Source organism: Rhinoderma darwinii, unplaced genomic scaffold (assembly GCF_050947455.1).
Source record: "Rhinoderma darwinii isolate aRhiDar2 unplaced genomic scaffold, aRhiDar2.hap1 Scaffold_2746, whole genome shotgun sequence".
Lineage (NCBI taxonomy): Eukaryota > Metazoa > Chordata > Amphibia > Anura > Rhinodermatidae > Rhinoderma > Rhinoderma darwinii.
In genome coordinates, this window is record NW_027463038.1 from 1 (window position 1) to 24,494 (window position 24,494).

At 47.3% G+C, this 24,494-nt stretch overlaps 14 non-coding genes and 2 pseudogenes across 14 annotated transcripts; all 16 read left to right on the forward strand.

Moving 5' to 3' along the window:
• The first annotated feature begins 462 nt into the window (after positions 1 to 462).
• LOC142703480 (U2 spliceosomal RNA) lies at positions 463 to 653 on the forward strand. The gene has a single exon (XR_012867531.1). It is a non-coding gene; the product is annotated as a U2 spliceosomal RNA (small nuclear RNA).
• Positions 654 to 1,997: 1,344 nt separating this feature from the next.
• Positions 1,998 to 2,188, forward strand: LOC142703492 (U2 spliceosomal RNA). Its single transcript, XR_012867542.1, has one exon. It is a non-coding gene; the product is annotated as a U2 spliceosomal RNA (small nuclear RNA).
• A 1,344-nt stretch (positions 2,189 to 3,532) lies between these two features.
• LOC142703503 (U2 spliceosomal RNA) lies at positions 3,533 to 3,723 on the forward strand. The gene has a single exon (XR_012867550.1). It is a non-coding gene; the product is annotated as a U2 spliceosomal RNA (small nuclear RNA).
• A 1,344-nt stretch (positions 3,724 to 5,067) lies between these two features.
• Positions 5,068 to 5,258, forward strand: LOC142703504 (U2 spliceosomal RNA). The gene has a single exon (XR_012867551.1). It is a non-coding gene; the product is annotated as a U2 spliceosomal RNA (small nuclear RNA).
• A 1,346-nt stretch (positions 5,259 to 6,604) lies between these two features.
• LOC142703505 (U2 spliceosomal RNA) lies at positions 6,605 to 6,795 on the forward strand. The gene has a single exon (XR_012867552.1). It is a non-coding gene; the product is annotated as a U2 spliceosomal RNA (small nuclear RNA).
• A 1,337-nt stretch (positions 6,796 to 8,132) lies between these two features.
• Positions 8,133 to 8,323, forward strand: LOC142703481 (U2 spliceosomal RNA). Its single transcript, XR_012867532.1, has one exon. It is a non-coding gene; the product is annotated as a U2 spliceosomal RNA (small nuclear RNA).
• A 1,346-nt stretch (positions 8,324 to 9,669) lies between these two features.
• On the forward strand, positions 9,670 to 9,860 carry LOC142703482 (U2 spliceosomal RNA). The gene has a single exon (XR_012867533.1). It is a non-coding gene; the product is annotated as a U2 spliceosomal RNA (small nuclear RNA).
• A 1,345-nt stretch (positions 9,861 to 11,205) lies between these two features.
• LOC142703483 (U2 spliceosomal RNA) lies at positions 11,206 to 11,396 on the forward strand. Its single transcript, XR_012867534.1, has one exon. It is a non-coding gene; the product is annotated as a U2 spliceosomal RNA (small nuclear RNA).
• A 1,352-nt stretch (positions 11,397 to 12,748) lies between these two features.
• On the forward strand, positions 12,749 to 12,859 carry LOC142703502 (U2 spliceosomal RNA; annotated as a pseudogene).
• Positions 12,860 to 14,211: 1,352 nt separating this feature from the next.
• On the forward strand, positions 14,212 to 14,425 carry LOC142703501 (U2 spliceosomal RNA; annotated as a pseudogene).
• Positions 14,426 to 15,765: 1,340 nt separating this feature from the next.
• Positions 15,766 to 15,956, forward strand: LOC142703484 (U2 spliceosomal RNA). Its single transcript, XR_012867535.1, has one exon. It is a non-coding gene; the product is annotated as a U2 spliceosomal RNA (small nuclear RNA).
• A 1,344-nt stretch (positions 15,957 to 17,300) lies between these two features.
• LOC142703485 (U2 spliceosomal RNA) lies at positions 17,301 to 17,491 on the forward strand. Its single transcript, XR_012867536.1, has one exon. It is a non-coding gene; the product is annotated as a U2 spliceosomal RNA (small nuclear RNA).
• Positions 17,492 to 18,835: 1,344 nt separating this feature from the next.
• LOC142703486 (U2 spliceosomal RNA) lies at positions 18,836 to 19,026 on the forward strand. The gene has a single exon (XR_012867537.1). It is a non-coding gene; the product is annotated as a U2 spliceosomal RNA (small nuclear RNA).
• Positions 19,027 to 20,370: 1,344 nt separating this feature from the next.
• Positions 20,371 to 20,561, forward strand: LOC142703487 (U2 spliceosomal RNA). The gene has a single exon (XR_012867538.1). It is a non-coding gene; the product is annotated as a U2 spliceosomal RNA (small nuclear RNA).
• Positions 20,562 to 21,905: 1,344 nt separating this feature from the next.
• Positions 21,906 to 22,096, forward strand: LOC142703488 (U2 spliceosomal RNA). Its single transcript, XR_012867539.1, has one exon. It is a non-coding gene; the product is annotated as a U2 spliceosomal RNA (small nuclear RNA).
• A 1,344-nt stretch (positions 22,097 to 23,440) lies between these two features.
• On the forward strand, positions 23,441 to 23,631 carry LOC142703490 (U2 spliceosomal RNA). Its single transcript, XR_012867540.1, has one exon. It is a non-coding gene; the product is annotated as a U2 spliceosomal RNA (small nuclear RNA).
• Positions 23,632 to 24,494: the final 863 nt, after the last annotated feature.

A 24,494-nucleotide genomic window follows, 5' to 3' on the forward strand; every position in this document is an offset into this window, starting at 1 on the left:
AGAGCCAGCTTTCTGACATCATAATGGGGCCTGCCTCAGAGATAGATAAAAGCCTGGGCCCAGGCAGTGTTGGTCAGTGCTGCTCAGCAGGCAGCACTGGACTGGACTGGACTGGATTACAGCTGATACAAGGTGTGAAGGAACAAGGGGTGGCTGTGGGCATGCACTTGCTGCCGCTGCCAGTGTTTATCTGCATGGCAGGAGGGCATTTGGGCGTTGCCAGGAAGGCGTTTTTATGTAGATTCCTCCTCTTTCAGCACTGCATTGTGGTGCAAGCAAAAGAAGCAAATCCTGTGTAGCTTCCTCTCCGGCCTTTATTCACCTCCCTCCCGCTTAGTAGCTGTAAATGTGTGTGAGCCTGCAGGGCCCCATGGAATTGCCTAGGAGTAGGCTGAATCAATCGCTGCAAGGGGTGAACAGCAGTATGGGACAGGCTCGGGCAAGGCAAGGGCCGCTCGGGTTATCGCTTCTCGGCCTTTTGGCTAAGATCAAGTGTAGTATCTGTTCTTATCAGTTTAATATCTGATACGTCCCCTATCTGGGGACCATATATTAAATGGATTTTTAGAACAGGGAGATGGAAATAGAGCTTGCTCTGTCCACTCCACGCATTGACCTGGTATTGCAGTATTTCCAGGACCGGTGCACCCTTCCCTTATGTGTTGACTAAAATCAGATTCCAAAAGTGCTATTTGTGTTTGCTATTGTTTTTGTCTTTCTGATGGGATCTCCCCTTTTAATCCCATTATTTCAACACCTGTTGGACAATGCATTTGTACAGTCATGTGTGATAATGAGCTCATTTATTAAATGCAATTAATTAATACATTGCCACCTCTTGTTGTGTGTGTGTGTGTGTGTGTGTGTGTGTGTGTGTGTGTGTGTGTGTGTGTGTGTGTGTGTGTGTGTGTGTGTGTCTTCTGTGTTTCTGTGTTTCCGGCATTTCACATTGGAACAGCTCATTCACCTTCCTTGTCTTCTCTCCGCCCTCCCTTTTAGGTAGGTTAAAGAGCTGCACCTGAGCCAGCCACTGATTGATTGATGCAGCACCACAGTCAAATAGTGGAGTGGAGTAGGGGGAACAGCAAACAGCCATTAAAGCAGCCCGCCCGCCACAATGGACCTACCTGTGTACACTAGATGGATGTGATGGAATGTACTGTCGTCCCTACATTTCCAAGAAGAAGTAAGAATTGCAGTTGCAACAAACCCTTGCTTGCCTACAAAGAGAGCAGCAATTTGGATTTGTTACTATGTTACCTGGAAGAATAACAAACTGTGCAAGGATGGAGGTTGTAGGAGCAAAGAGAAGTTGTCTGTAAAGTTGGTGGATGCCTATTTTCCATTTTGCAGTCCCTTGTCTCCCTCTTGTGGCCTCCTGGAGGCAAATAAATGTGCAAAAAAAAGACAGCCTGGCGGCCGGCTGTTGCAGTGTTGCCCTCTCAGGCAACACTGAGTGACTGACTGAGCCGCACCGTCTTATATAAAGTTCAGACGGAACTTTGCACGTGTCATAGTGGAGCCCTCAGGATTCCAGAGCCAGCTTTCTGACATCATAATGGGGCCTGCCTCAGAGATAGATAAAAGCCTGGGCCCAGGCAGTGTTGGTCAGTGCTGCTCAGCAGGCAGCACTGGACTGGACTGGACTGGATTACAGCTGATACAAGGTGTGAAGGAACAAGGGGTGGCTGTGGGCATGCACTTGCTGCCGCTGCCAGTGTTTATCTGCATGGCAGGAGGGCATTTGGGCGTTGCCAGGAAGGCGTTTTTATGTAGATTCCTCCTCTTTCAGCACTGCATTGTGGTGCAAGCAAAAGAAGCAAATCCTGTGTAGCTTCCTCTCCGGCCTTTATTCACCTCCCTCCCGCTTAGTAGCTGTAAATGTGTGTGAGCCTGCAGGGCCCCATGGAATTGCCTAGGAGTAGGCTGAATCAATCGCTGCAAGGGGTGAACAGCAGTATGGGACAGGCTCGGGCAAGGCAAGGGCCGCTCGGGTTATCGCTTCTCGGCCTTTTGGCTAAGATCAAGTGTAGTATCTGTTCTTATCAGTTTAATATCTGATACGTCCCCTATCTGGGGACCATATATTAAATGGATTTTTAGAACAGGGAGATGGAAATAGAGCTTGCTCTGTCCACTCCACGCATTGACCTGGTATTGCAGTATTTCCAGGACCGGTGCACCCTTCCCTTATGTGTTGACTAAAATCAGATTCCAAAAGTGCTATTTGTGTTTGCTATTGTTTTTGTCTTTCTGATGGGATCTCCCCTTTTAATCCCATTATTTCAACACCTGTTGGACAATGCATTTGTACAGTCATGTGTGATAATGAGCTCATTTATTAAATGCAATTAATTAATACATTGCCACCTCTTGTTGTGTGTGTGTGTGTGTGTGTGTGTGTGTGTGTGTGTGTGTGTGTGTGTGTGTGTGTGTGTGTGTGTGTGTGTGTCTTCTGTGTTTCTGTGTTTCCGGCATTTCACATTGGAACAGCTCATTCACCTTCCTTGTCTTCTCTCCGCCCTCCCTTTTAGGTAGGTTAAAGAGCTGCACCTGAGCCAGCCACTGATTGATTGATGCAGCACCACAGTCAAATAGTGGAGTGGAGTAGGGGGAACAGCAAACAGCCATTAAAGCAGCCCGCCCGCCACAATGGACCTACCTGTGTACACTAGATGGATGTGATGGAATGTACTGTCGTCCCTACATTTCCAAGAAGAAGTAAGAATTGCAGTTGCAACAAACCCTTGCTTGCCTACAAAGAGAGCAGCAATTTGGATTTGTTACTATGTTACCTGGAAGAATAACAAACTGTGCAAGGATGGAGGTTGTAGGAGCAAAGAGAAGTTGTCTGTAAAGTTGGTGGATGCCTATTTTCCATTTTGCAGTCCCTTGTCTCCCTCTTGTGGCCTCCTGGAGGCAAATAAATGTGCAAAAAAAAGACAGCCTGGCGGCCGGCTGTTGCAGTGTTGCCCTCTCAGGCAACACTGAGTGACTGACTGAGCCGCACCGTCTTATATAAAGTTCAGACGGAACTTTGCACGTGTCATAGTGGAGCCCTCAGGATTCCAGAGCCAGCTTTCTGACATCATAATGGGGCCTGCCTCAGAGATAGATAAAAGCCTGGGCCCAGGCAGTGTTGGTCAGTGCTGCTCAGCAGGCAGCACTGGACTGGACTGGACTGGATTACAGCTGATACAAGGTGTGAAGGAACAAGGGGTGGCTGTGGGCATGCACTTGCTGCCGCTGCCAGTGTTTATCTGCATGGCAGGAGGGCATTTGGGCGTTGCCAGGAAGGCGTTTTTATGTAGATTCCTCCTCTTTCAGCACTGCATTGTGGTGCAAGCAAAAGAAGCAAATCCTGTGTAGCTTCCTCTCCGGCCTTTATTCACCTCCCTCCCGCTTAGTAGCTGTAAATGTGTGTGAGCCTGCAGGGCCCCATGGAATTGCCTAGGAGTAGGCTGAATCAATCGCTGCAAGGGGTGAACAGCAGTATGGGACAGGCTCGGGCAAGGCAAGGGCCGCTCGGGTTATCGCTTCTCGGCCTTTTGGCTAAGATCAAGTGTAGTATCTGTTCTTATCAGTTTAATATCTGATACGTCCCCTATCTGGGGACCATATATTAAATGGATTTTTAGAACAGGGAGATGGAAATAGAGCTTGCTCTGTCCACTCCACGCATTGACCTGGTATTGCAGTATTTCCAGGACCGGTGCACCCTTCCCTTATGTGTTGACTAAAATCAGATTCCAAAAGTGCTATTTGTGTTTGCTATTGTTTTTGTCTTTCTGATGGGATCTCCCCTTTTAATCCCATTATTTCAACACCTGTTGGACAATGCATTTGTACAGTCATGTGTGATAATGAGCTCATTTATTAAATGCAATTAATTAATACATTGCCACCTCTTGTTGTGTGTGTGTGTGTGTGTGTGTGTGTGTGTGTGTGTGTGTGTGTGTGTGTGTGTGTGTGTGTGTGTGTGTGTGTCTTCTGTGTTTCTGTGTTTCCGGCATTTCACATTGGAACAGCTCATTCACCTTCCTTGTCTTCTCTCCGCCCTCCCTTTTAGGTAGGTTAAAGAGCTGCACCTGAGCCAGCCACTGATTGATTGATGCAGCACCACAGTCAAATAGTGGAGTGGAGTAGGGGGAACAGCAAACAGCCATTAAAGCAGCCCGCCCGCCACAATGGACCTACCTGTGTACACTAGATGGATGTGATGGAATGTACTGTCGTCCCTACATTTCCAAGAAGAAGTAAGAATTGCAGTTGCAACAAACCCTTGCTTGCCTACAAAGAGAGCAGCAATTTGGATTTGTTACTATGTTACCTGGAAGAATAACAAACTGTGCAAGGATGGAGGTTGTAGGAGCAAAGAGAAGTTGTCTGTAAAGTTGGTGGATGCCTATTTTCCATTTTGCAGTCCCTTGTCTCCCTCTTGTGGCCTCCTGGAGGCAAATAAATGTGCAAAAAAAAGACAGCCTGGCGGCCGGCTGTTGCAGTGTTGCCCTCTCAGGCAACACTGAGTGACTGACTGAGCCGCACCGTCTTATATAAAGTTCAGACGGAACTTTGCACGTGTCATAGTGGAGCCCTCAGGATTCCAGAGCCAGCTTTCTGACATCATAATGGGGCCTGCCTCAGAGATAGATAAAAGCCTGGGCCCAGGCAGTGTTGGTCAGTGCTGCTCAGCAGGCAGCACTGGACTGGACTGGACTGGATTACAGCTGATACAAGGTGTGAAGGAACAAGGGGTGGCTGTGGGCATGCACTTGCTGCCGCTGCCAGTGTTTATCTGCATGGCAGGAGGGCATTTGGGCGTTGCCAGGAAGGCGTTTTTATGTAGATTCCTCCTCTTTCAGCACTGCATTGTGGTGCAAGCAAAAGAAGCAAATCCTGTGTAGCTTCCTCTCCGGCCTTTATTCACCTCCCTCCCGCTTAGTAGCTGTAAATGTGTGTGAGCCTGCAGGGCCCCATGGAATTGCCTAGGAGTAGGCTGAATCAATCGCTGCAAGGGGTGAACAGCAGTATGGGACAGGCTCGGGCAAGGCAAGGGCCGCTCGGGTTATCGCTTCTCGGCCTTTTGGCTAAGATCAAGTGTAGTATCTGTTCTTATCAGTTTAATATCTGATACGTCCCCTATCTGGGGACCATATATTAAATGGATTTTTAGAACAGGGAGATGGAAATAGAGCTTGCTCTGTCCACTCCACGCATTGACCTGGTATTGCAGTATTTCCAGGACCGGTGCACCCTTCCCTTATGTGTTGACTAAAATCAGATTCCAAAAGTGCTATTTGTGTTTGCTATTGTTTTTGTCTTTCTGATGGGATCTCCCCTTTTAATCCCATTATTTCAACACCTGTTGGACAATGCATTTGTACAGTCATGTGTGATAATGAGCTCATTTATTAAATGCAATTAATTAATACATTGCCACCTCTTGTTGTGTGTGTGTGTGTGTGTGTGTGTGTGTGTGTGTGTGTGTGTGTGTGTGTGTGTGTGTGTGTGTGTGTGTGTGTGTCTTCTGTGTTTCTGTGTTTCCGGCATTTCACATTGGAACAGCTCATTCACCTTCCTTGTCTTCTCTCCGCCCTCCCTTTTAGGTAGGTTAAAGAGCTGCACCTGAGCCAGCCACTGATTGATTGATGCAGCACCACAGTCAAATAGTGGAGTGGAGTAGGGGGAACAGCAAACAGCCATTAAAGCAGCCCGCCCGCCACAATGGACCTACCTGTGTACACTAGATGGATGTGATGGAATGTACTGTCGTCCCTACATTTCCAAGAAGAAGTAAGAATTGCAGTTGCAACAAACCCTTGCTTGCCTACAAAGAGAGCAGCAATTTGGATTTGTTACTATGTTACCTGGAAGAATAACAAACTGTGCAAGGATGGAGGTTGTAGGAGCAAAGAGAAGTTGTCTGTAAAGTTGGTGGATGCCTATTTTCCATTTTGCAGTCCCTTGTCTCCCTCTTGTGGCCTCCTGGAGGCAAATAAATGTGCAAAAAAAAGACAGCCTGGCGGCCGGCTGTTGCAGTGTTGCCCTCTCAGGCAACACTGAGTGACTGACTGAGCCGCACCGTCTTATATAAAGTTCAGACGGAACTTTGCACGTGTCATAGTGGAGCCCTCAGGATTCCAGAGCCAGCTTTCTGACATCATAATGGGGCCTGCCTCAGAGATAGATAAAAGCCTGGGCCCAGGCAGTGTTGGTCAGTGCTGCTCAGCAGGCAGCACTGGACTGGACTGGACTGGATTACAGCTGATACAAGGTGTGAAGGAACAAGGGGTGGCTGTGGGCATGCACTTGCTGCCGCTGCCAGTGTTTATCTGCATGGCAGGAGGGCATTTGGGCGTTGCCAGGAAGGCGTTTTTATGTAGATTCCTCCTCTTTCAGCACTGCATTGTGGTGCAAGCAAAAGAAGCAAATCCTGTGTAGCTTCCTCTCCGGCCTTTATTCACCTCCCTCCCGCTTAGTAGCTGTAAATGTGTGTGAGCCTGCAGGGCCCCATGGAATTGCCTAGGAGTAGGCTGAATCAATCGCTGCAAGGGGTGAACAGCAGTATGGGACAGGCTCGGGCAAGGCAAGGGCCGCTCGGGTTATCGCTTCTCGGCCTTTTGGCTAAGATCAAGTGTAGTATCTGTTCTTATCAGTTTAATATCTGATACGTCCCCTATCTGGGGACCATATATTAAATGGATTTTTAGAACAGGGAGATGGAAATAGAGCTTGCTCTGTCCACTCCACGCATTGACCTGGTATTGCAGTATTTCCAGGACCGGTGCACCCTTCCCTTATGTGTTGACTAAAATCAGATTCCAAAAGTGCTATTTGTGTTTGCTATTGTTTTTGTCTTTCTGATGGGATCTCCCCTTTTAATCCCATTATTTCAACACCTGTTGGACAATGCATTTGTACAGTCATGTGTGATAATGAGCTCATTTATTAAATGCAATTAATTAATACATTGCCACCTCTTGTGTGTGTGTGTGTGTGTGTGTGTGTGTGTGTGTGTGTGTGTGTGTGTGTGTGTGTGTGTGTGTGTGTGTGTGTGTGTCTTCTGTGTTTCCGGCATTTCACATTGGAACAGCTCATTCACCTTCCTTGTCTTCTCTCCGCCCTCCCTTTTAGGTAGGTTAAAGAGCTGCACCTGAGCCAGCCACTGATTGATTGATGCAGCACCACAGTCAAATAGTGGAGTGGAGTAGGGGGAACAGCAAACAGCCATTAAAGCAGCCCGCCCGCCACAATGGACCTACCTGTGTACACTAGATGGATGTGATGGAATGTACTGTCGTCCCTACATTTCCAAGAAGAAGTAAGAATTGCAGTTGCAACAAACCCTTGCTTGCCTACAAAGAGAGCAGCAATTTGGATTTGTTACTATGTTACCTGGAAGAATAACAAACTGTGCAAGGATGGAGGTTGTAGGAGCAAAGAGAAGTTGTCTGTAAAGTTGGTGGATGCCTATTTTCCATTTTGCAGTCCCTTGTCTCCCTCTTGTGGCCTCCTGGAGGCAAATAAATGTGCAAAAAAAAGACAGCCTGGCGGCCGGCTGTTGCAGTGTTGCCCTCTCAGGCAACACTGAGTGACTGACTGAGCCGCACCGTCTTATATAAAGTTCAGACGGAACTTTGCACGTGTCATAGTGGAGCCCTCAGGATTCCAGAGCCAGCTTTCTGACATCATAATGGGGCCTGCCTCAGAGATAGATAAAAGCCTGGGCCCAGGCAGTGTTGGTCAGTGCTGCTCAGCAGGCAGCACTGGACTGGACTGGACTGGATTACAGCTGATACAAGGTGTGAAGGAACAAGGGGTGGCTGTGGGCATGCACTTGCTGCCGCTGCCAGTGTTTATCTGCATGGCAGGAGGGCATTTGGGCGTTGCCAGGAAGGCGTTTTTATGTAGATTCCTCCTCTTTCAGCACTGCATTGTGGTGCAAGCAAAAGAAGCAAATCCTGTGTAGCTTCCTCTCCGGCCTTTATTCACCTCCCTCCCGCTTAGTAGCTGTAAATGTGTGTGAGCCTGCAGGGCCCCATGGAATTGCCTAGGAGTAGGCTGAATCAATCGCTGCAAGGGGTGAACAGCAGTATGGGACAGGCTCGGGCAAGGCAAGGGCCGCTCGGGTTATCGCTTCTCGGCCTTTTGGCTAAGATCAAGTGTAGTATCTGTTCTTATCAGTTTAATATCTGATACGTCCCCTATCTGGGGACCATATATTAAATGGATTTTTAGAACAGGGAGATGGAAATAGAGCTTGCTCTGTCCACTCCACGCATTGACCTGGTATTGCAGTATTTCCAGGACCGGTGCACCCTTCCCTTATGTGTTGACTAAAATCAGATTCCAAAAGTGCTATTTGTGTTTGCTATTGTTTTTGTCTTTCTGATGGGATCTCCCCTTTTAATCCCATTATTTCAACACCTGTTGGACAATGCATTTGTACAGTCATGTGTGATAATGAGCTCATTTATTAAATGCAATTAATTAATACATTGCCACCTCTTGTTGTGTGTGTGTGTGTGTGTGTGTGTGTGTGTGTGTGTGTGTGTGTGTGTGTGTGTGTGTGTGTGTGTGTGTGTGTGTCTTCTGTGTTTCTGTGTTTCCGGCATTTCACATTGGAACAGCTCATTCACCTTCCTTGTCTTCTCTCCGCCCTCCCTTTTAGGTAGGTTAAAGAGCTGCACCTGAGCCAGCCACTGATTGATTGATGCAGCACCACAGTCAAATAGTGGAGTGGAGTAGGGGGAACAGCAAACAGCCATTAAAGCAGCCCGCCCGCCACAATGGACCTACCTGTGTACACTAGATGGATGTGATGGAATGTACTGTCGTCCCTACATTTCCAAGAAGAAGTAAGAATTGCAGTTGCAACAAACCCTTGCTTGCCTACAAAGAGAGCAGCAATTTGGATTTGTTACTATGTTACCTGGAAGAATAACAAACTGTGCAAGGATGGAGGTTGTAGGAGCAAAGAGAAGTTGTCTGTAAAGTTGGTGGATGCCTATTTTCCATTTTGCAGTCCCTTGTCTCCCTCTTGTGGCCTCCTGGAGGCAAATAAATGTGCAAAAAAAAGACAGCCTGGCGGCCGGCTGTTGCAGTGTTGCCCTCTCAGGCAACACTGAGTGACTGACTGAGCCGCACCGTCTTATATAAAGTTCAGACGGAACTTTGCACGTGTCATAGTGGAGCCCTCAGGATTCCAGAGCCAGCTTTCTGACATCATAATGGGGCCTGCCTCAGAGATAGATAAAAGCCTGGGCCCAGGCAGTGTTGGTCAGTGCTGCTCAGCAGGCAGCACTGGACTGGACTGGACTGGATTACAGCTGATACAAGGTGTGAAGGAACAAGGGGTGGCTGTGGGCATGCACTTGCTGCCGCTGCCAGTGTTTATCTGCATGGCAGGAGGGCATTTGGGCGTTGCCAGGAAGGCGTTTTTATGTAGATTCCTCCTCTTTCAGCACTGCATTGTGGTGCAAGCAAAAGAAGCAAATCCTGTGTAGCTTCCTCTCCGGCCTTTATTCACCTCCCTCCCGCTTAGTAGCTGTAAATGTGTGTGAGCCTGCAGGGCCCCATGGAATTGCCTAGGAGTAGGCTGAATCAATCGCTGCAAGGGGTGAACAGCAGTATGGGACAGGCTCGGGCAAGGCAAGGGCCGCTCGGGTTATCGCTTCTCGGCCTTTTGGCTAAGATCAAGTGTAGTATCTGTTCTTATCAGTTTAATATCTGATACGTCCCCTATCTGGGGACCATATATTAAATGGATTTTTAGAACAGGGAGATGGAAATAGAGCTTGCTCTGTCCACTCCACGCATTGACCTGGTATTGCAGTATTTCCAGGACCGGTGCACCCTTCCCTTATGTGTTGACTAAAATCAGATTCCAAAAGTGCTATTTGTGTTTGCTATTGTTTTTGTCTTTCTGATGGGATCTCCCCTTTTAATCCCATTATTTCAACACCTGTTGGACAATGCATTTGTACAGTCATGTGTGATAATGAGCTCATTTATTAAATGCAATTAATTAATACATTGCCACCTCTTGTGTGTGTGTGTGTGTGTGTGTGTGTGTGTGTGTGTGTGTGTGTGTGTGTGTGTGTGTGTGTGTGTGTGTGTGTGTGTCTTCTGTGTTTCTGTGTTTCCGGCATTTCACATTGGAACAGCTCATTCACCTTCCTTGTCTTCTCTCCGCCCTCCCTTTTAGGTAGGTTAAAGAGCTGCACCTGAGCCAGCCACTGATTGATTGATGCAGCACCACAGTCAAATAGTGGAGTGGAGTAGGGGGAACAGCAAACAGCCATTAAAGCAGCCCGCCCGCCACAATGGACCTACCTGTGTACACTAGATGGATGTGATGGAATGTACTGTCGTCCCTACATTTCCAAGAAGAAGTAAGAATTGCAGTTGCAACAAACCCTTGCTTGCCTACAAAGAGAGCAGCAATTTGGATTTGTTACTATGTTACCTGGAAGAATAACAAACTGTGCAAGGATGGAGGTTGTAGGAGCAAAGAGAAGTTGTCTGTAAAGTTGGTGGATGCCTATTTTCCATTTTGCAGTCCCTTGTCTCCCTCTTGTGGCCTCCTGGAGGCAAATAAATGTGCAAAAAAAAGACAGCCTGGCGGCCGGCTGTTGCAGTGTTGCCCTCTCAGGCAACACTGAGTGACTGACTGAGCCGCACCGTCTTATATAAAGTTCAGACGGAACTTTGCACGTGTCATAGTGGAGCCCTCAGGATTCCAGAGCCAGCTTTCTGACATCATAATGGGGCCTGCCTCAGAGATAGATAAAAGCCTGGGCCCAGGCAGTGTTGGTCAGTGCTGCTCAGCAGGCAGCACTGGACTGGACTGGACTGGATTACAGCTGATACAAGGTGTGAAGGAACAAGGGGTGGCTGTGGGCATGCACTTGCTGCCGCTGCCAGTGTTTATCTGCATGGCAGGAGGGCATTTGGGCGTTGCCAGGAAGGCGTTTTTATGTAGATTCCTCCTCTTTCAGCACTGCATTGTGGTGCAAGCAAAAGAAGCAAATCCTGTGTAGCTTCCTCTCCGGCCTTTATTCACCTCCCTCCCGCTTAGTAGCTGTAAATGTGTGTGAGCCTGCAGGGCCCCATGGAATTGCCTAGGAGTAGGCTGAATCAATCGCTGCAAGGGGTGAACAGCAGTATGGGACAGGCTCGGGCAAGGCAAGGGCCGCTCGGGTTATCGCTTCTCGGCCTTTTGGCTAAGATCAAGTGTAGTATCTGTTCTTATCAGTTTAATATCTGATACGTCCCCTATCTGGGGACCATATATTAAATGGATTTTTAGAACAGGGAGATGGAAATAGAGCTTGCTCTGTCCACTCCACGCATTGACCTGGTATTGCAGTATTTCCAGGACCGGTGCACCCTTCCCTTATGTGTTGACTAAAATCAGATTCCAAAAGTGCTATTTGTGTTTGCTATTGTTTTTGTCTTTCTGATGGGATCTCCCCTTTTAATCCCATTATTTCAACACCTGTTGGACAATGCATTTGTACAGTCATGTGTGATAATGAGCTCATTTATTAAATGCAATTAATTAATACATTGCCACCTCTTGTTGTGTGTGTGTGTGTGTGTGTGTGTGTGTGTGTGTGTGTGTGTGTGTGTGTGTGTGTGTGTGTGTGTGTGTGTGTGTGTGTGTCTTCTGTGTTTCTGTGTTTCCGGCATTTCACATTGGAACAGCTCATTCACCTTCCTTGTCTTCTCTCCGCCCTCCCTTTTAGGTAGGTTAAAGAGCTGCACCTGAGCCAGCCACTGATTGATTGATGCAGCACCACAGTCAAATAGTGGAGTGGAGTAGGGGGAACAGCAAACAGCCATTAAAGCAGCCCGCCCGCCACAATGGACCTACCTGTGTACACTAGATGGATGTGATGGAATGTACTGTCGTCCCTACATTTCCAAGAAGAAGTAAGAATTGCAGTTGCAACAAACCCTTGCTTGCCTACAAAGAGAGCAGCAATTTGGATTTGTTACTATGTTACCTGGAAGAATAACAAACTGTGCAAGGATGGAGGTTGTAGGAGCAAAGAGAAGTTGTCTGTAAAGTTGGTGGATGCCTATTTTCCATTTTGCAGTCCCTTGTCTCCCTCTTGTGGCCTCCTGGAGGCAAATAAATGTGCAAAAAAAAGACAGCCTGGCGGCCGGCTGTTGCAGTGTTGCCCTCTCAGGCAACACTGAGTGACTGACTGAGCCGCACCGTCTTATATAAAGTTCAGACGGAACTTTGCACGTGTCATAGTGGAGCCCTCAGGATTCCAGAGCCAGCTTTCTGACATCATAATGGGGCCTGCCTCAGAGATAGATAAAAGCCTGGGCCCAGGCAGTGTTGGTCAGTGCTGCTCAGCAGGCAGCACTGGACTGGACTGGACTGGATTACAGCTGATACAAGGTGTGAAGGAACAAGGGGTGGCTGTGGGCATGCACTTGCTGCCGCTGCCAGTGTTTATCTGCATGGCAGGAGGGCATTTGGGCGTTGCCAGGAAGGCGTTTTTATGTAGATTCCTCCTCTTTCAGCACTGCATTGTGGTGCAAGCAAAAGAAGCAAATCCTGTGTAGCTTCCTCTCCGGCCTTTATTCACCTCCCTCCCGCTTAGTAGCTGTAAATGTGTGTGAGCCTGCAGGGCCCCATGGAATTGCCTAGGAGTAGGCTGAATCAATCGCTGCAAGGGGTGAACAGCAGTATGGGACAGGCTCGGGCAAGGCAAGGGCCGCTCGGGTTATCGCTTCTCGGCCTTTTGGCTAAGATCAAGTGTAGTACTTTAGGGTATTGCCTTGTTTCTTGGTCAGGAGGTGCCCTGGTACCCTTTTCCTTGGCCTGGGGGGATCGTTTCTCTTAGGAGAGACTTCACCCCTCTGCTGCTATTGGGGAGGAGGATTAGTCCAGGGCAACGGGGAGCGATCACCTGCCTGGTACTCCGGTACTGAAGGTATTTCTTTGGAGATTGCTGGAATTCTTTTGGAGCAGGATGGAGGAAATTCCCGAACATATGCGAACCAGGAATGCGGTCCGGTTTTTCGTGGAGGAATCTGAGAGGCAAAGGAAGGATTTGGAGTTCATCACGAAGGTCCTTTTGTTGGATTTCTTTCAGCTGGAGAGATCGTGCATTTTGGCGGTGATGGACTATCCGAGGAGAGGGTGCTTTGACGTTACCTTCGCTACAGAAGAAATTTATTCTGGTTTTTTTGGAACGCTTGAAGGAAGGTAAAAGGGACCCAAGACTTGTGGGTGTGAAGGTAACACCACATTTTGTGCCAAACAAGAAGTTGGTGGTCGTAAAGATGTTTTCGCCTTACGTGGAAGAAGAGGACATTAAGTCATTTCTCACTAAGTTTTGTGAGGAGGTGGTGGGAAAGGGGAAAGTGTTTAACCCCTTTGGATTTTGGACTGGGAAATGGAAATTTCTTTGTAAATTTGCAAGAATTGGTGAATCTGGAAACCTATTGTTTCCTCCAGCGCGGTTTAAGATTGGAAGTGCATGTGGAAATTTATTTTTTTTGGGAATGGATATGTTTTGTTTGAATTGTAAAGATTATGGTCATGAGAGAGAAACGTGTGAGAAAGTAATGTGTACAAAATGTCTGCAAGAGGGACATAAGTATAATGAATGTCAGAAAGGGAAAGTATGTAATATGTGTGGAGAGGAGGGGCACATATTCAAATCATGCCCAAAGAAAAGCAAACGTGAGGTACAAGACGAAAATAAGAAGATAGTCAAAAGAAAGGAAGCGGAAGTTAGTTTGGAAGAAGGAAAGCTTCAGAAATTGGAAGGAAGTGGGCAAAGTGATGAGAAAAAAAGGAAAAAAGCAGAGAGAAAGAAAAAAAGTGTCATTTCAGAAGAGGAAAGAGCAGAAAGAGACAGGTTACTGGAAGAAGTAGAGCAGTTACGTAGTAAAATTAATTTTGAAAAAATGCGGAGAAGGGTGCGGCTCTGTGTAAGAGAAAATTTACCAGGGTTTCTTGAACGGTATGGTGTGCCAACGTGGTTAGCGTGCATTGTAAACTGTGAATGGGATGGTAATGATTTGCAGGAACATTTAGTGGATATGTTAGGAACTATTGCTGTTAAAAAAGGAATGTTTTTTTGATTTCTTAAAAGGAAAAAAGGAAAGAGGAAAACAAAAGTTAATTATACGTTTTCAGTTTTCATTGTGATGATCTAAGTCTTTTTTATTTTGAATTTTATGATTTTTAAGACGTGATCTGAATGATAAAAAAAAAAAAAAAAAAAAAAAAAAAAAAAAATCTGTTCTTATCAGTTTAATATCTGATACGTCCCCTATCTGGGGACCATATATTAAATGGATTTTTAGAACAGGGAGATGGAAATAGAGCTTGCTCTGTCCACTCCACGCATTGACCTGGTATTGCAGTATTTCCAGGACCGGTGCACCCTTCCCTTATGTGTTGACTAAAATCAGATTCCAAAAGTGCTATTTGTGTTTGCTATTGTTTTTGTCTTTCTGATGGGATCTCCCCTTTTAATCCCATTATTTCAACACCTGTTGGACAATGCATTTGTACAGTCATGTGTGATAATGAGCTCATTTATTAAATGCAATTAATTAATACATTGCCACCTCTTGTTGTGTGTGTGTGTGTGTGTGTGTGTGTGTGTGTGTGTGTGTGTGTGTGTGTGTGTGTGTGTGTGTGTGTGTCTTCTGTGTTTCTGTGTTTCCGGCATTTCACATTGGAACAGCTCATTCACCTTCCTTGTCTTCTCTCCGCCCTCCCTTTTAGGTAGGTTAAAGAGCTGCACCTGAGCCAGCCACTGATTGATTGATGCAGCACCACAGTCAAATAGTGGAGTGGAGTAGGGGGAACAGCAAACAGCCATTAAAGCAGCCCGCCCGCCACAATGGACCTACCTGTGTACACTAGATGGATGTGATGGAATGTACTGTCGTCCCTACATTTCCAAGAAGAAGTAAGAATTGCAGTTGCAACAAACCCTTGCTTGCCTACAAAGAGAGCAGCAATTTGGATTTGTTACTATGTTACCTGGAAGAATAACAAACTGTGCAAGGATGGAGGTTGTAGGAGCAAAGAGAAGTTGTCTGTAAAGTTGGTGGATGCCTATTTTCCATTTTGCAGTCCCTTGTCTCCCTCTTGTGGCCTCCTGGAGGCAAATAAATGTGCAAAAAAAAGACAGCCTGGCGGCCGGCTGTTGCAGTGTTGCCCTCTCAGGCAACACTGAGTGACTGACTGAGCCGCACCGTCTTATATAAAGTTCAGACGGAACTTTGCACGTGTCATAGTGGAGCCCTCAGGATTCCAGAGCCAGCTTTCTGACATCATAATGGGGCCTGCCTCAGAGATAGATAAAAGCCTGGGCCCAGGCAGTGTTGGTCAGTGCTGCTCAGCAGGCAGCACTGGACTGGACTGGACTGGATTACAGCTGATACAAGGTGTGAAGGAACAAGGGGTGGCTGTGGGCATGCACTTGCTGCCGCTGCCAGTGTTTATCTGCATGGCAGGAGGGCATTTGGGCGTTGCCAGGAAGGCGTTTTTATGTAGATTCCTCCTCTTTCAGCACTGCATTGTGGTGCAAGCAAAAGAAGCAAATCCTGTGTAGCTTCCTCTCCGGCCTTTATTCACCTCCCTCCCGCTTAGTAGCTGTAAATGTGTGTGAGCCTGCAGGGCCCCATGGAATTGCCTAGGAGTAGGCTGAATCAATCGCTGCAAGGGGTGAACAGCAGTATGGGACAGGCTCGGGCAAGGCAAGGGCCGCTCGGGTTATCGCTTCTCGGCCTTTTGGCTAAGATCAAGTGTAGTATCTGTTCTTATCAGTTTAATATCTGATACGTCCCCTATCTGGGGACCATATATTAAATGGATTTTTAGAACAGGGAGATGGAAATAGAGCTTGCTCTGTCCACTCCACGCATTGACCTGGTATTGCAGTATTTCCAGGACCGGTGCACCCTTCCCTTATGTGTTGACTAAAATCAGATTCCAAAAGTGCTATTTGTGTTTGCTATTGTTTTTGTCTTTCTGATGGGATCTCCCCTTTTAATCCCATTATTTCAACACCTGTTGGACAATGCATTTGTACAGTCATGTGTGATAATGAGCTCATTTATTAAATGCAATTAATTAATACATTGCCACCTCTTGTTGTGTGTGTGTGTGTGTGTGTGTGTGTGTGTGTGTGTGTGTGTGTGTGTGTGTGTGTGTGTGTGTGTGTGTGTGTCTTCTGTGTTTCTGTGTTTCCGGCATTTCACATTGGAACAGCTCATTCACCTTCCTTGTCTTCTCTCCGCCCTCCCTTTTAGGTAGGTTAAAGAGCTGCACCTGAGCCAGCCACTGATTGATTGATGCAGCACCACAGTCAAATAGTGGAGTGGAGTAGGGGGAACAGCAAACAGCCATTAAAGCAGCCCGCCCGCCACAATGGACCTACCTGTGTACACTAGATGGATGTGATGGAATGTACTGTCGTCCCTACATTTCCAAGAAGAAGTAAGAATTGCAGTTGCAACAAACCCTTGCTTGCCTACAAAGAGAGCAGCAATTTGGATTTGTTACTATGTTACCTGGAAGAATAACAAACTGTGCAAGGATGGAGGTTGTAGGAGCAAAGAGAAGTTGTCTGTAAAGTTGGTGGATGCCTATTTTCCATTTTGCAGTCCCTTGTCTCCCTCTTGTGGCCTCCTGGAGGCAAATAAATGTGCAAAAAAAAGACAGCCTGGCGGCCGGCTGTTGCAGTGTTGCCCTCTCAGGCAACACTGAGTGACTGACTGAGCCGCACCGTCTTATATAAAGTTCAGACGGAACTTTGCACGTGTCATAGTGGAGCCCTCAGGATTCCAGAGCCAGCTTTCTGACATCATAATGGGGCCTGCCTCAGAGATAGATAAAAGCCTGGGCCCAGGCAGTGTTGGTCAGTGCTGCTCAGCAGGCAGCACTGGACTGGACTGGACTGGATTACAGCTGATACAAGGTGTGAAGGAACAAGGGGTGGCTGTGGGCATGCACTTGCTGCCGCTGCCAGTGTTTATCTGCATGGCAGGAGGGCATTTGGGCGTTGCCAGGAAGGCGTTTTTATGTAGATTCCTCCTCTTTCAGCACTGCATTGTGGTGCAAGCAAAAGAAGCAAATCCTGTGTAGCTTCCTCTCCGGCCTTTATTCACCTCCCTCCCGCTTAGTAGCTGTAAATGTGTGTGAGCCTGCAGGGCCCCATGGAATTGCCTAGGAGTAGGCTGAATCAATCGCTGCAAGGGGTGAACAGCAGTATGGGACAGGCTCGGGCAAGGCAAGGGCCGCTCGGGTTATCGCTTCTCGGCCTTTTGGCTAAGATCAAGTGTAGTATCTGTTCTTATCAGTTTAATATCTGATACGTCCCCTATCTGGGGACCATATATTAAATGGATTTTTAGAACAGGGAGATGGAAATAGAGCTTGCTCTGTCCACTCCACGCATTGACCTGGTATTGCAGTATTTCCAGGACCGGTGCACCCTTCCCTTATGTGTTGACTAAAATCAGATTCCAAAAGTGCTATTTGTGTTTGCTATTGTTTTTGTCTTTCTGATGGGATCTCCCCTTTTAATCCCATTATTTCAACACCTGTTGGACAATGCATTTGTACAGTCATGTGTGATAATGAGCTCATTTATTAAATGCAATTAATTAATACATTGCCACCTCTTGTTGTGTGTGTGTGTGTGTGTGTGTGTGTGTGTGTGTGTGTGTGTGTGTGTGTGTGTGTGTGTGTGTGTGTGTGTGTCTTCTGTGTTTCTGTGTTTCCGGCATTTCACATTGGAACAGCTCATTCACCTTCCTTGTCTTCTCTCCGCCCTCCCTTTTAGGTAGGTTAAAGAGCTGCACCTGAGCCAGCCACTGATTGATTGATGCAGCACCACAGTCAAATAGTGGAGTGGAGTAGGGGGAACAGCAAACAGCCATTAAAGCAGCCCGCCCGCCACAATGGACCTACCTGTGTACACTAGATGGATGTGATGGAATGTACTGTCGTCCCTACATTTCCAAGAAGAAGTAAGAATTGCAGTTGCAACAAACCCTTGCTTGCCTACAAAGAGAGCAGCAATTTGGATTTGTTACTATGTTACCTGGAAGAATAACAAACTGTGCAAGGATGGAGGTTGTAGGAGCAAAGAGAAGTTGTCTGTAAAGTTGGTGGATGCCTATTTTCCATTTTGCAGTCCCTTGTCTCCCTCTTGTGGCCTCCTGGAGGCAAATAAATGTGCAAAAAAAAGACAGCCTGGCGGCCGGCTGTTGCAGTGTTGCCCTCTCAGGCAACACTGAGTGACTGACTGAGCCGCACCGTCTTATATAAAGTTCAGACGGAACTTTGCACGTGTCATAGTGGAGCCCTCAGGATTCCAGAGCCAGCTTTCTGACATCATAATGGGGCCTGCCTCAGAGATAGATAAAAGCCTGGGCCCAGGCAGTGTTGGTCAGTGCTGCTCAGCAGGCAGCACTGGACTGGACTGGACTGGATTACAGCTGATACAAGGTGTGAAGGAACAAGGGGTGGCTGTGGGCATGCACTTGCTGCCGCTGCCAGTGTTTATCTGCATGGCAGGAGGGCATTTGGGCGTTGCCAGGAAGGCGTTTTTATGTAGATTCCTCCTCTTTCAGCACTGCATTGTGGTGCAAGCAAAAGAAGCAAATCCTGTGTAGCTTCCTCTCCGGCCTTTATTCACCTCCCTCCCGCTTAGTAGCTGTAAATGTGTGTGAGCCTGCAGGGCCCCATGGAATTGCCTAGGAGTAGGCTGAATCAATCGCTGCAAGGGGTGAACAGCAGTATGGGACAGGCTCGGGCAAGGCAAGGGCCGCTCGGGTTATCGCTTCTCGGCCTTTTGGCTAAGATCAAGTGTAGTATCTGTTCTTATCAGTTTAATATCTGATACGTCCCCTATCTGGGGACCATATATTAAATGGATTTTTAGAACAGGGAGATGGAAATAGAGCTTGCTCTGTCCACTCCACGCATTGACCTGGTATTGCAGTATTTCCAGGACCGGTGCACCCTTCCCTTATGTGTTGACTAAAATCAGATTCCAAAAGTGCTATTTGTGTTTGCTATTGTTTTTGTCTTTCTGATGGGATCTCCCCTTTTAATCCCATTATTTCAACACCTGTTGGACAATGCATTTGTACAGTCATGTGTGATAATGAGCTCATTTATTAAATGCAATTAATTAATACATTGCCACCTCTTGTTGTGTGTGTGTGTGTGTGTGTGTGTGTGTGTGTGTGTGTGTGTGTGTGTGTGTGTGTGTGTGTGTGTGTGTGTGTCTTCTGTGTTTCTGTGTTTCCGGCATTTCACATTGGAACAGCTCATTCACCTTCCTTGTCTTCTCTCCGCCCTCCCTTTTAGGTAGGTTAAAGAGCTGCACCTGAGCCAGCCACTGATTGATTGATGCAGCACCACAGTCAAATAGTGGAGTGGAGTAGGGGGAACAGCAAACAGCCATTAAAGCAGCCCGCCCGCCACAATGGACCTACCTGTGTACACTAGATGGATGTGATGGAATGTACTGTCGTCCCTACATTTCCAAGAAGAAGTAAGAATTGCAGTTGCAACAAACCCTTGCTTGCCTACAAAGAGAGCAGCAATTTGGATTTGTTACTATGTTACCTGGAAGAATAACAAACTGTGCAAGGATGGAGGTTGTAGGAGCAAAGAGAAGTTGTCTGTAAAGTTGGTGGATGCCTATTTTCCATTTTGCAGTCCCTTGTCTCCCTCTTGTGGCCTCCTGGAGGCAAATAAATGTGCAAAAAAAAGACAGCCTGGCGGCCGGCTGTTGCAGTGTTGCCCTCTCAGGCAACACTGAGTGACTGACTGAGCCGCACCGTCTTATATAAAGTTCAGACGGAACTTTGCACGTGTCATAGTGGAGCCCTCAGGATTCCAGAGCCAGCTTTCTGACATCATAATGGGGCCTGCCTCAGAGATAGATAAAAGCCTGGGCCCAGGCAGTGTTGGTCAGTGCTGCTCAGCAGGCAGCACTGGACTGGACTGGACTGGATTACAGCTGATACAAGGTGTGAAGGAACAAGGGGTGGCTGTGGGCATGCACTTGCTGCCGCTGCCAGTGTTTATCTGCATGGCAGGAGGGCATTTGGGCGTTGCCAGGAAGGCGTTTTTATGTAGATTCCTCCTCTTTCAGCACTGCATTGTGGTGCAAGCAAAAGAAGCAAATCCTGTGTAGCTTCCTCTCCGGCCTTTATTCACCTCCCTCCCGCTTAGTAGCTGTAAATGTGTGTGAGCCTGCAGGGCCCCATGGAATTGCCTAGGAGTAGGCTGAATCAATCGCTGCAAGGGGTGAACAGCAGTATGGGACAGGCTCGGGCAAGGCAAGGGCCGCTCGGGTTATCGCTTCTCGGCCTTTTGGCTAAGATCAAGTGTAGTATCTGTTCTTATCAGTTTAATATCTGATACGTCCCCTATCTGGGGACCATATATTAAATGGATTTTTAGAACAGGGAGATGGAAATAGAGCTTGCTCTGTCCACTCCACGCATTGACCTGGTATTGCAGTATTTCCAGGACCGGTGCACCCTTCCCTTATGTGTTGACTAAAATCAGATTCCAAAAGTGCTATTTGTGTTTGCTATTGTTTTTGTCTTTCTGATGGGATCTCCCCTTTTAATCCCATTATTTCAACACCTGTTGGACAATGCATTTGTACAGTCATGTGTGATAATGAGCTCATTTATTAAATGCAATTAATTAATACATTGCCACCTCTTGTTGTGTGTGTGTGTGTGTGTGTGTGTGTGTGTGTGTGTGTGTGTGTGTGTGTGTGTGTGTGTGTGTGTGTGTGTGTCTTCTGTGTTTCTGTGTTTCCGGCATTTCACATTGGAACAGCTCATTCACCTTCCTTGTCTTCTCTCCGCCCTCCCTTTTAGGTAGGTTAAAGAGCTGCACCTGAGCCAGCCACTGATTGATTGATGCAGCACCACAGTCAAATAGTGGAGTGGAGTAGGGGGAACAGCAAACAGCCATTAAAGCAGCCCGCCCGCCACAATGGACCTACCTGTGTACACTAGATGGATGTGATGGAATGTACTGTCGTCCCTACATTTCCAAGAAGAAGTAAGAATTGCAGTTGCAACAAACCCTTGCTTGCCTACAAAGAGAGCAGCAATTTGGATTTGTTACTATGTTACCTGGAAGAATAACAAACTGTGCAAGGATGGAGGTTGTAGGAGCAAAGAGAAGTTGTCTGTAAAGTTGGTGGATGCCTATTTTCCATTTTGCAGTCCCTTGTCTCCCTCTTGTGGCCTCCTGGAGGCAAATAAATGTGCAAAAAAAAGACAGCCTGGCGGCCGGCTGTTGCAGTGTTGCCCTCTCAGGCAACACTGAGTGACTGACTGAGCCGCACCGTCTTATATAAAGTTCAGACGGAACTTTGCACGTGTCATAGTGGAGCCCTCAGGATTCCAGAGCCAGCTTTCTGACATCATAATGGGGCCTGCCTCAGAGATAGATAAAAGCCTGGGCCCAGGCAGTGTTGGTCAGTGCTGCTCAGCAGGCAGCACTGGACTGGACTGGACTGGATTACAGCTGATACAAGGTGTGAAGGAACAAGGGGTGGCTGTGGGCATGCACTTGCTGCCGCTGCCAGTGTTTATCTGCATGGCAGGAGGGCATTTGGGCGTTGCCAGGAAGGCGTTTTTATGTAGATTCCTCCTCTTTCAGCACTGCATTGTGGTGCAAGCAAAAGAAGCAAATCCTGTGTAGCTTCCTCTCCGGCCTTTATTCACCTCCCTCCCGCTTAGTAGCTGTAAATGTGTGTGAGCCTGCAGGGCCCCATGGAATTGCCTAGGAGTAGGCTGAATCAATCGCTGCAAGGGGTGAACAGCAGTATGGGACAGGCTCGGGCAAGGCAAGGGCCGCTCGGGTTATCGCTTCTCGGCCTTTTGGCTAAGATCAAGTGTAGTATCTGTTCTTATCAGTTTAATATCTGATACGTCCCCTATCTGGGGACCATATATTAAATGGATTTTTAGAACAGGGAGATGGAAATAGAGCTTGCTCTGTCCACTCCACGCATTGACCTGGTATTGCAGTATTTCCAGGACCGGTGCACCCTTCCCTTATGTGTTGACTAAAATCAGATTCCAAAAGTGCTATTTGTGTTTGCTATTGTTTTTGTCTTTCTGATGGGATCTCCCCTTTTAATCCCATTATTTCAACACCTGTTGGACAATGCATTTGTACAGTCATGTGTGATAATGAGCTCATTTATTAAATGCAATTAATTAATACATTGCCACCTCTTGTTGTGTGTGTGTGTGTGTGTGTGTGTGTGTGTGTGTGTGTGTGTGTGTGTGTGTGTGTGTGTGTGTGTGTGTGTGTCTTCTGTGTTTCTGTGTTTCCGGCATTTCACATTGGAACAGCTCATTCACCTTCCTTGTCTTCTCTCCGCCCTCCCTTTTAGGTAGGTTAAAGAGCTGCACCTGAGCCAGCCACTGATTGATTGATGCAGCACCACAGTCAAATAGTGGAGTGGAGTAGGGGGAACAGCAAACAGCCATTAAAGCAGCCCGCCCGCCACAATGGACCTACCTGTGTACACTAGATGGATGTGATGGAATGTACTGTCGTCCCTACATTTCCAAGAAGAAGTAAGAATTGCAGTTGCAACAAACCCTTGCTTGCCTACAAAGAGAGCAGCAATTTGGATTTGTTACTATGTTACCTGGAAGAATAACAAACTGTGCAAGGATGGAGGTTGTAGGAGCAAAGAGAAGTTGTCTGTAAAGTTGGTGGATGCCTATTTTCCATTTTGCAGTCCCTTGTCTCCCTCTTGTGGCCTCCTGGAGGCAAATAAATGTGCAAAAAAAAGACAGCCTGGCGGCCGGCTGTTGCAGTGTTGCCCTCTCAGGCAACACTGAGTGACTGACTGAGCCGCACCGTCTTATATAAAGTTCAGACGGAACTTTGCACGTGTCATAGTGGAGCCCTCAGGATTCCAGAGCCAGCTTTCTGACATCATAATGGGGCCTGCCTCAGAGATAGATAAAAGCCTGGGCCCAGGCAGTGTTGGTCAGTGCTGCTCAGCAGGCAGCACTGGACTGGACTGGACTGGATTACAGCTGATACAAGGTGTGAAGGAACAAGGGGTGGCTGTGGGCATGCACTTGCTGCCGCTGCCAGTGTTTATCTGCATGGCAGGAGGGCATTTGGGCGTTGCCAGGAAGGCGTTTTTATGTAGATTCCTCCTCTTTCAGCACTGCATTGTGGTGCAAGCAAAAGAAGCAAATCCTGTGTAGCTTCCTCTCCGGCCTTTATTCACCTCCCTCCCGCTTAGTAGCTGTAAATGTGTGTGAGCCTGCAGGGCCCCATGGAATTGCCTAGGAGTAGGCTGAATCAATCGCTGCAAGGGGTGAACAGCAGTATGGGACAGGCTCGGGCAAGGCAAGGGCCGCTCGGGTTATCGCTTCTCGGCCTTTTGGCTAAGATCAAGTGTAGTATCTGTTCTTATCAGTTTAATATCTGATACGTCCCCTATCTGGGGACCATATATTAAATGGATTTTTAGAACAGGGAGATGGAAATAGAGCTTGCTCTGTCCACTCCACGCATTGACCTGGTATTGCAGTATTTCCAGGACCGGTGCACCCTTCCCTTATGTGTTGACTAAAATCAGATTCCAAAAGTGCTATTTGTGTTTGCTATTGTTTTTGTCTTTCTGATGGGATCTCCCCTTTTAATCCCATTATTTCAACACCTGTTGGACAATGCATTTGTACAGTCATGTGTGATAATGAGCTCATTTATTAAATGCAATTAATTAATACATTGCCACCTCTTGTTGTGTGTGTGTGTGTGTGTGTGTGTGTGTGTGTGTGTGTGTGTGTGTGTGTGTGTGTGTGTGTGTGTGTGTGTCTTCTGTGTTTCTGTGTTTCCGGCATTTCACATTGGAACAGCTCATTCACCTTCCTTGTCTTCTCTCCGCCCTCCCTTTTAGGTAGGTTAAAGAGCTGCACCTGAGCCAGCCACTGATTGATTGATGCAGCACCACAGTCAAATAGTGGAGTGGAGTAGGGGGAACAGCAAACAGCCATTAAAGCAGCCCGCCCGCCACAATGGACCTACCTGTGTACACTAGATGGATGTGATGGAATGTACTGTCGTCCCTACATTTCCAAGAAGAAGTAAGAATTGCAGTTGCAACAAACCCTTGCTTGCCTACAAAGAGAGCAGCAATTTGGATTTGTTACTATGTTACCTGGAAGAATAACAAACTGTGCAAGGATGGAGGTTGTAGGAGCAAAGAGAAGTTGTCTGTAAAGTTGGTGGATGCCTATTTTCCATTTTGCAGTCCCTTGTCTCCCTCTTGTGGCCTCCTGGAGGCAAATAAATGTGCAAAAAAAAGACAGCCTGGCGGCCGGCTGTTGCAGTGTTGCCCTCTCAGGCAACACTGAGTGACTGACTGAGCCGCACCGTCTTATATAAAGTTCAGACGGAACTTTGCACGTGTCATAGT